A 7,251-nucleotide genomic window follows, 5' to 3' on the forward strand; every position below is an offset into this window, starting at 1 on the left:
CACAAAAGAGCAATTCTACGTTCTCAATATATATATATATATATATCTAGAATTTTGTTTCGGATTTGTAATCAATGGTTAAGATTTATTCATGCTGTAATCTCTCACCAAAAAGTTTAAACATATACAATTGATCTACAAATCTAAATAATGTTTTGTGCACTTTTCTGGATGCCTTGGACTTTTTCATCACAAAATTTAATGTTGTGAAAGTCTTTTTTATGTTCACATAAAAATACCAACAAAACACTTGGTGTTTTTTTCTTTTTCTTTTTCTTTTTCAACAAAACACATACTATTCTTACCCCCCCCCCCCAAAAAAAAAAAAAAGGCTAAATACATATTCCAAATTGTACACTTCTTATTATTTTTCGCATATCTAAAGCCTCTAATTTATGTACCTTGTAATAAATCTCTAAAGTGAAGCCCATAAGTGATGTGATGAGTGTGTTTATATTTTTGTTTTTTTCTTTACTACACCACTAGAGTTTTTTTTAGAGCTCTAAAATTAGAGATTTCTATCATTATTGTTTATTTATTTATTTTGGTCCCATGCCACTTCTTATGTTCAACTAAATACATATTACAAAATATACTATTTGTCACATATTAAAAGCTTCTAATTTATGTGGTCTATAATAAATTGGGTTATGATTCATCTCTCTAAAATTAGAGCTCTAATTGAGCTCAAGTGAGGTGGAAAATAAAAATAAAAATAAATAAATAAATAAATAAATAAACAAAGCCAAAGCATTACATTGAAGTGAGACCCACCTTCCATTAGAGCTATTAGAGCTCCTATATTAAAGCTCTAAAGCATTTTTGTAATAAATTTCTCAAGTGCCCATTTACTTCATAGTACAACAAGTTCACAAAGTTTACTATTTTTCACATATTAAAAGCCTTCACTTTGTGTGCCCGATGATAAATTTCTGAAGTGCGCATTTACATCACAAGTTGGTTTTTTAAAAATGGACAAGAAGTCCCTTGCATAAACGTTTGTCTTGTCGCTCTCATCAACTACAAGTCCTCTTTTATTTAGACTTGTTATTAGTATTGAAAAATGTGTAAAAAATATATTAAACAAATAAACAATATATAAAAATATTTTTATATATGTGAAATGTGTATTAAATTATAATTGTTTTAGTATTATCCGTCTTTTATTGACAAACCTTCAAAATTATCACCAACATGACTCATTTTCAAATTTCATTTCATTATTTTGTACCTAGTTTACCTAGTTATTTGAAACATATTGAAATAATTTCAAAAATGGATGCATAAACCAAACTTATTTGAAAAAGTTTAGAAACACATAAATCAATCGTAGAATCAAACACAATAAGCTCACATGCGTTGGGTTCCATCTTCTTGTAAGTTTCACACCTATATATATATATATATATAAGAGAATTATATTTGATTCTGTAATTAATTTCTATATAAGTAAAAGTACTGAACTTATTTAGTCATATCATACTTACAAGGGTTGAATAATCTAATTAACCTACGTGATTAATTTTGAATGTATTGTTTGTTGATTGGCTGCAGTGGTGGTGTTGATGTTAGAGGTGGCTGAAGTGAATGGGCAAAAGAGATGCTAAGTGGTGTTGAACCCAAATGGGTGTAATCTTTTAGCATGTAGACAGCAGTGTCTTCAATCTTACAATGGAAATGGAGTTTGTGTTGAAAATAGTCCAGGCTCTGCAACATACCGTTGTGTCGGCTTCTACAACTGCTCCGTCACTCCATGCTCTCTCTCTGATCTATCCTCTTTTTTTTTTTTTGATGTAGCCCAATTGCAACATCTAATAATGAGTGTAATTTAATAAATTAAAAACTATTTGGACTGAAAAATTTAAGAATCTTTGAGATATTGATTTGTGTTTATGTATTAATTTTAAACAGTAAATAACAATCTCAATCAAACAATTAAAGACAAATCGACATAACAATTTAACGTGAAAAAATAATAATTGGAGTGCCTCCAATTGTGATAAGAAATTACTGGCCAAAGCCACAAACAATCTACTAAGAAGACAAAAAAGCATTACACAAGTGTACTCTCCATTACTTAGCAAATCCACGCCCAAATTGAACCCGCCCAAATTGAACCCACCCCAATGTATGTGAAATATGTACTCAATTATAATTCTTTTAGTATTATTCGTCTTTTATTGACAAGTCTTCAAAATTATCATCAACATGACTCATTTTCAAATTTCATTTCATTATTTTGTACCTTGTTATTTGAAACACATTGAAATAATTTCAAAAAATAGATGCGTAAACCAAACTTATTTGAAAAAGTCCAGAAACACGTAAATCAATCATAGAATTAAACACAATAATATCCTAGGAAGCACGGATACGGATACGGGACACGGGTATGATACGATAAGGATACGACGATACAGCAAAATTTGAAAACTAGGATACGGATATGGCGGGGATATGTTTATAAAAAATATTATTTTTACAATTTATGTAGTTATCTTTTGGCATGAACATAAAAAAAAATAAAAAAAAAATCAGCAATTCAATAAAATTTCAGCAATTCCAAAAATTCAACAATTTTAGCAATTCAATTAAAAAAAAAATTAATGTAGTTAACCCTTTCAATGAAAAAAAAAAAGAAAACTCACAAGGTTGAGACAGTGAGACTGAGTGAGATGGAGAGACAATGGGTACTAGTAGTAGCTTAGCTTAGCTGCCAAAAAAAAAAAAAAAAATCAAAGGGGTTAGTTTAGTACACTTACGTCATGTTTGATTCACAATACTAATAATGAGGTATTAATAATCCTATCAAATTAGTGTGGTATTAACTATCCTACCCCTACCCCATTACTAATAATCCTACAAATTTGTTGGATTAATTATCCATTGGATTAATAGTCCTAAACCAAAATGTCAAAACAAACATAGGATGATTGGGCCCACGGATTAATAATCTTAATCCCATACTTTAATCCTTCCAATCAAACATGCCCTTAGAGGAAGAGATAGTGAGATGGAGAGACAGAGTTAGTGAGTGAGAGGGAGAGAGAGTGAGATTCAGTGAGACGGAGAGACAGAGAGAGAGAGAGAGAGGGAGCGAGAGAGAGGGACTGAGATCGAGTGTGACAGAGACAGAAAAGTGAAAGAGTAAGAGCGAGCGAGCAAGAGAGAGAGCGAAAGAGAGTGAGAGTGTTAGTGAGAGTGGGAGTGAGATAAAAGAACTGACCTTGATCGACGATGACTCCTCCTTCTCCTCATCCTCCTTGATCAACTCCTCCTTCTCATTCTTCATTGCTCGTGAGCTATCTAGGGTTTGTTTTAGTTTTTTTTTTTTTTTTTTTTATTTTAGATAATTTTTGTTATTTTACACTTTGACCCCATTATGAGTTTGTAAAATTATTTTTTCGCCCTGCCGTATCCCAAAATGTATCCTCGCATATCCCAAACGTATCTGAAATTCAAAAAATTAAAAAAGGGGGGGATACTTCTTTGCCGTATCTAATATGTATCCCGCCGTATCGAACGCGTATCCGTATCTGATACGTATCTGATACGCGTACGGGGGCCATTTCGAAGTATCTGTGCTTCATAGATAATCTCACATGTGTTGGGTTCTATCTTCCTGTCAGTTCCATACCTATATATATATATATATATAAGAGAATTATATTAGATTCTATAATTGATTTTTGCATTAGTAAAAGAACTGAACTTATTTTGAGTCATATCATCCTTGCAAGGGTTGAATAATCTAATTAACATACGTGATTAATTTTGAATATATTGTTTGTTGATTGGCTGCAATGGTGGTGTTGATGTTAGTGATGGCTGAAGTGAATGGGCAAAAGACATGCCAAGTGGTGTTGAACCCAAATGGGTGTAATCTTTTAGCATGTAGGCAACAGTGTCTTCAATCTTATAATGGAAATGGAGTTTGTGTTGAAAATAGTCCAGGCTCTGTAACATACCGTTGTGTTTGCTTCTACAACTGCTCCCTTACTTCATGATCTCTGATCTATCCTTTTTTTGATGTAGCCCAATTGCAACATCTAATAATGAGTGTAATTTAATAAATTAAAAGCTATTTGGACTAAAAAATCTAAAAATCTCTGAGATATTGATTTGTGATTATGCATCAATTTTAAACAGTAAATAACAATCATAATCAAACAATTAAAGACAAATCGACATAACGATTTAACGTGAAAAACCATAATTTGAGTGCCTCCAATTGTGATAAAAAAACCACAGGCCAAAACCACAAAACAATCCACTAAGAAAACAAAAAAGAATTACACAAGTGTTCTCTCCATTACTTAGCAAATCCACACTCAAATTGAATCGATCCCAATATGCCTCTTCCACCATTATCTTCACTTCATAATTGTCTTGACCAATGTTGAATCCACAACGATGATGTCGAATCTACGAGGATGAGCCACTCCGGAATCCACCAAAGCTTCAGGCCCAAGTTCCACGGAATCCACAGAAGAACAACTCTCTCTTTTGTGAATAAACTAAAACAAATAAACTTTTGATGATGTTGATATGAAGTTTTATGGATCCATTGATCACTCTTAAATCATCAAGGAAACACTCAGAAAGCATCCTCCAATATAAAACGCTTTGTATCTTGTTCCTCTCTGAAAATCTGGACGGCTCAGACCCTACAAATAGCGAACAATGCACTTTATAGAAAACAAGATCGCGCAAACTACTTGAGCACACATTTCACCGCTCGAGCGGTGTGACTAAAGGCGATGCAAAACATATAGGCTGACTACGCGAAAGGTAAAACTTTCTTCCTAGAAGTTCTGGCGCTCAACAAAAATACTGGATGATATGTTTCTTCGCTCAAACACACAAATGAAAGCTTGAGTAGTTAAATAAGATCACAAACTCCTTTGCAAGGAACAATTCGGGTTAGATTCGCATCTAAATACTCATAACCTCACTAAAATAAAAAGATCGAATAAAATTACAACTAAAAAGAATTTTATCAAACGGGATTGCCAATAACAAAAACTTAACAATCTCCCCATTTGGCAATTCCGTGACAAAACACACCTAACAAATAAAATCCTAATCACCCTATCTCATTACAGCCAACAAAACAAACTTCTTTCTTAAGGTCATGATCTGCAAAACAGCTATTAGTGCTACAAGAGTATATGAAAAAGCAATAGACATTTGAAAAGATTATCTTGAATCATGAGATGGAAATATGAATAGATGAAAATTGGAGATTTTAAGAACATGCAACATGAGTAGATGAAAATCCTAAGAAACAAAAACAACACTCAAAAAATTTTCCTCAAAATTCTCTCCCTTTTTGTCATGAATTGTCAAAAGAAGCTCAATTAACTAAAGCAAGAGCACAAACCACAGAAGTAGGGACATCATGATGTAAAAATTAATAGCATGCAAGAAGGAAACAATAAATAAGCAGTGGATAGCAACATGCAAACCAACTAATGTCAATCTCCTTTACCAAACCAATCAATGTACGTTTATGCGAAAAAAAATCTTACAATGATTAGCCAACTCTCCCTTACTAAAAGCAACCACAAGCACTGAAAACAATGAACAAGAAAAAAAATAATATGGTGGAGCAAACAAGGAATTTCATATTTGTACCTTAAAACACCCAAGATTATCCAAGAAACACAATTACTTGAAAACACAATTTGCACGACCTCTAGAAGATTCCTTATGAAAAAATATGGTGCAACATGTGAAAAACATTGATCTAATGATAAAAGTGTGTGTGGCTCTTGGAGTTCGACAAACACTAGATTCAAATCCTAGTAGTGATCTGATAGTTGGACCTCCGGCAAGAAAGTCTAAACACAACTTAAGAAAGTCAAACCACTAGGAGTCAATGGATATTTGTTGAGTAAAAGCAGAGGTTCCCCCCTCAATCAATGAATCATATTTTTTTTATTTAATTTTTAATTTTCTTTCTTTTTTTTTGCGCACTCATTGGCGGCTTTCACGCTCAAGAGTATGGAAACCGAATCAAAGAAGCATAGATATAATAATGATAGCCTGGTTGGTGACTCTGATGTAGCATTTTCCTCATGCCTTGACTACAAAGAACTGAGGGAAAAGCCGTGGAGATGCAAAAAGATATAAGGTGGTTAAGAGAATCAACATCACCCATGATGTGCTAGTATAAGTCAATTCCTCTAGAAATGCAAAAGACACAATGCTAGAAGTCCATAGAGAAATTTGATCACTTATGCAGAAGAGTTCAATATTTGCTAATTCAAGAGTGTGTACAAAATAAGACATATTAATCAAAGTACACACACTCTGAAATGAGTAATGATCACTGAAAGCACATACATGTTAACATGTAATGGATATTCTCATCAATTCCAATATGCACCCAGAACTTCTCAAAATTTTCAAGCTTGCAAAACCATATTAAGAAAATCTTTTTGGATTTTTTTTTTAAACAAAGCAAGACAGAAAATGAACAAGCACACACTAAATGACCCAAAAAAGAAAAAACAAACAGAAACCCAAAAATAAAAAGAGAAAAAACTAAAATGAATAAACAAATCAACATAAGTCAAGTTTTTTCACCCAAACCACTTTAATATGAACAAAGTTGTGAGGATTGCGGTTCTTGGGTGGTGTCTTGATGTTGTGGTTCCCTTCCCCTTTAATGGGAGCCCGACATAGTCAACGAAGTAGCAAACTTGAAAGAATTAAGATCACAAACTCCTCTGCAAGACACAATTCGAGTTGGATTCACATCTAAATACTTATAGGCTCACTGAAATAAAAGATCGAATAAAGTTATAACTGAAAGGAGTTTTGTCAAACGGGGTTGCTAATAACAAAAACTAAACATGGACTTTGATTAGCTTTTTGAGTTTTCCAAGGTAGGCTTCTACTCTACATCTATGTGCTTGATAAACTTGACGTGAGAGATCTCTCTATCATAGTAACATTTTGGTTAAGAATTTTTTTTTTTTTTTTTTGGCAACAAGTGAATTATTAACTCAATATAAATAAATACATTGAACTAATAATAATTAAAGAAAAAGTTTCTTTTCTAACCAGCACAAATCCAATAAGGTTGGCATATACCCATAGCAAATCACAAGTCTGGCTGCGGATTTTGATCCTTTGTGTTGAAAATTTTCCATCTCCTTGTTGCAATACACTTATGTTCATTGTATTAGATAGAAGTTTTAAAACATGTGAATTTCAAGAGGAAACAAATAGATTTAAAGTTGG

The sequence above is a fragment of the Camellia sinensis genome, chromosome 6 (genome assembly GCF_055761805.1).
Source record: "Camellia sinensis isolate YWXY chromosome 6, ASM5576180v1, whole genome shotgun sequence".
Lineage (NCBI taxonomy): Eukaryota > Viridiplantae > Streptophyta > Magnoliopsida > Ericales > Theaceae > Camellia > Camellia sinensis.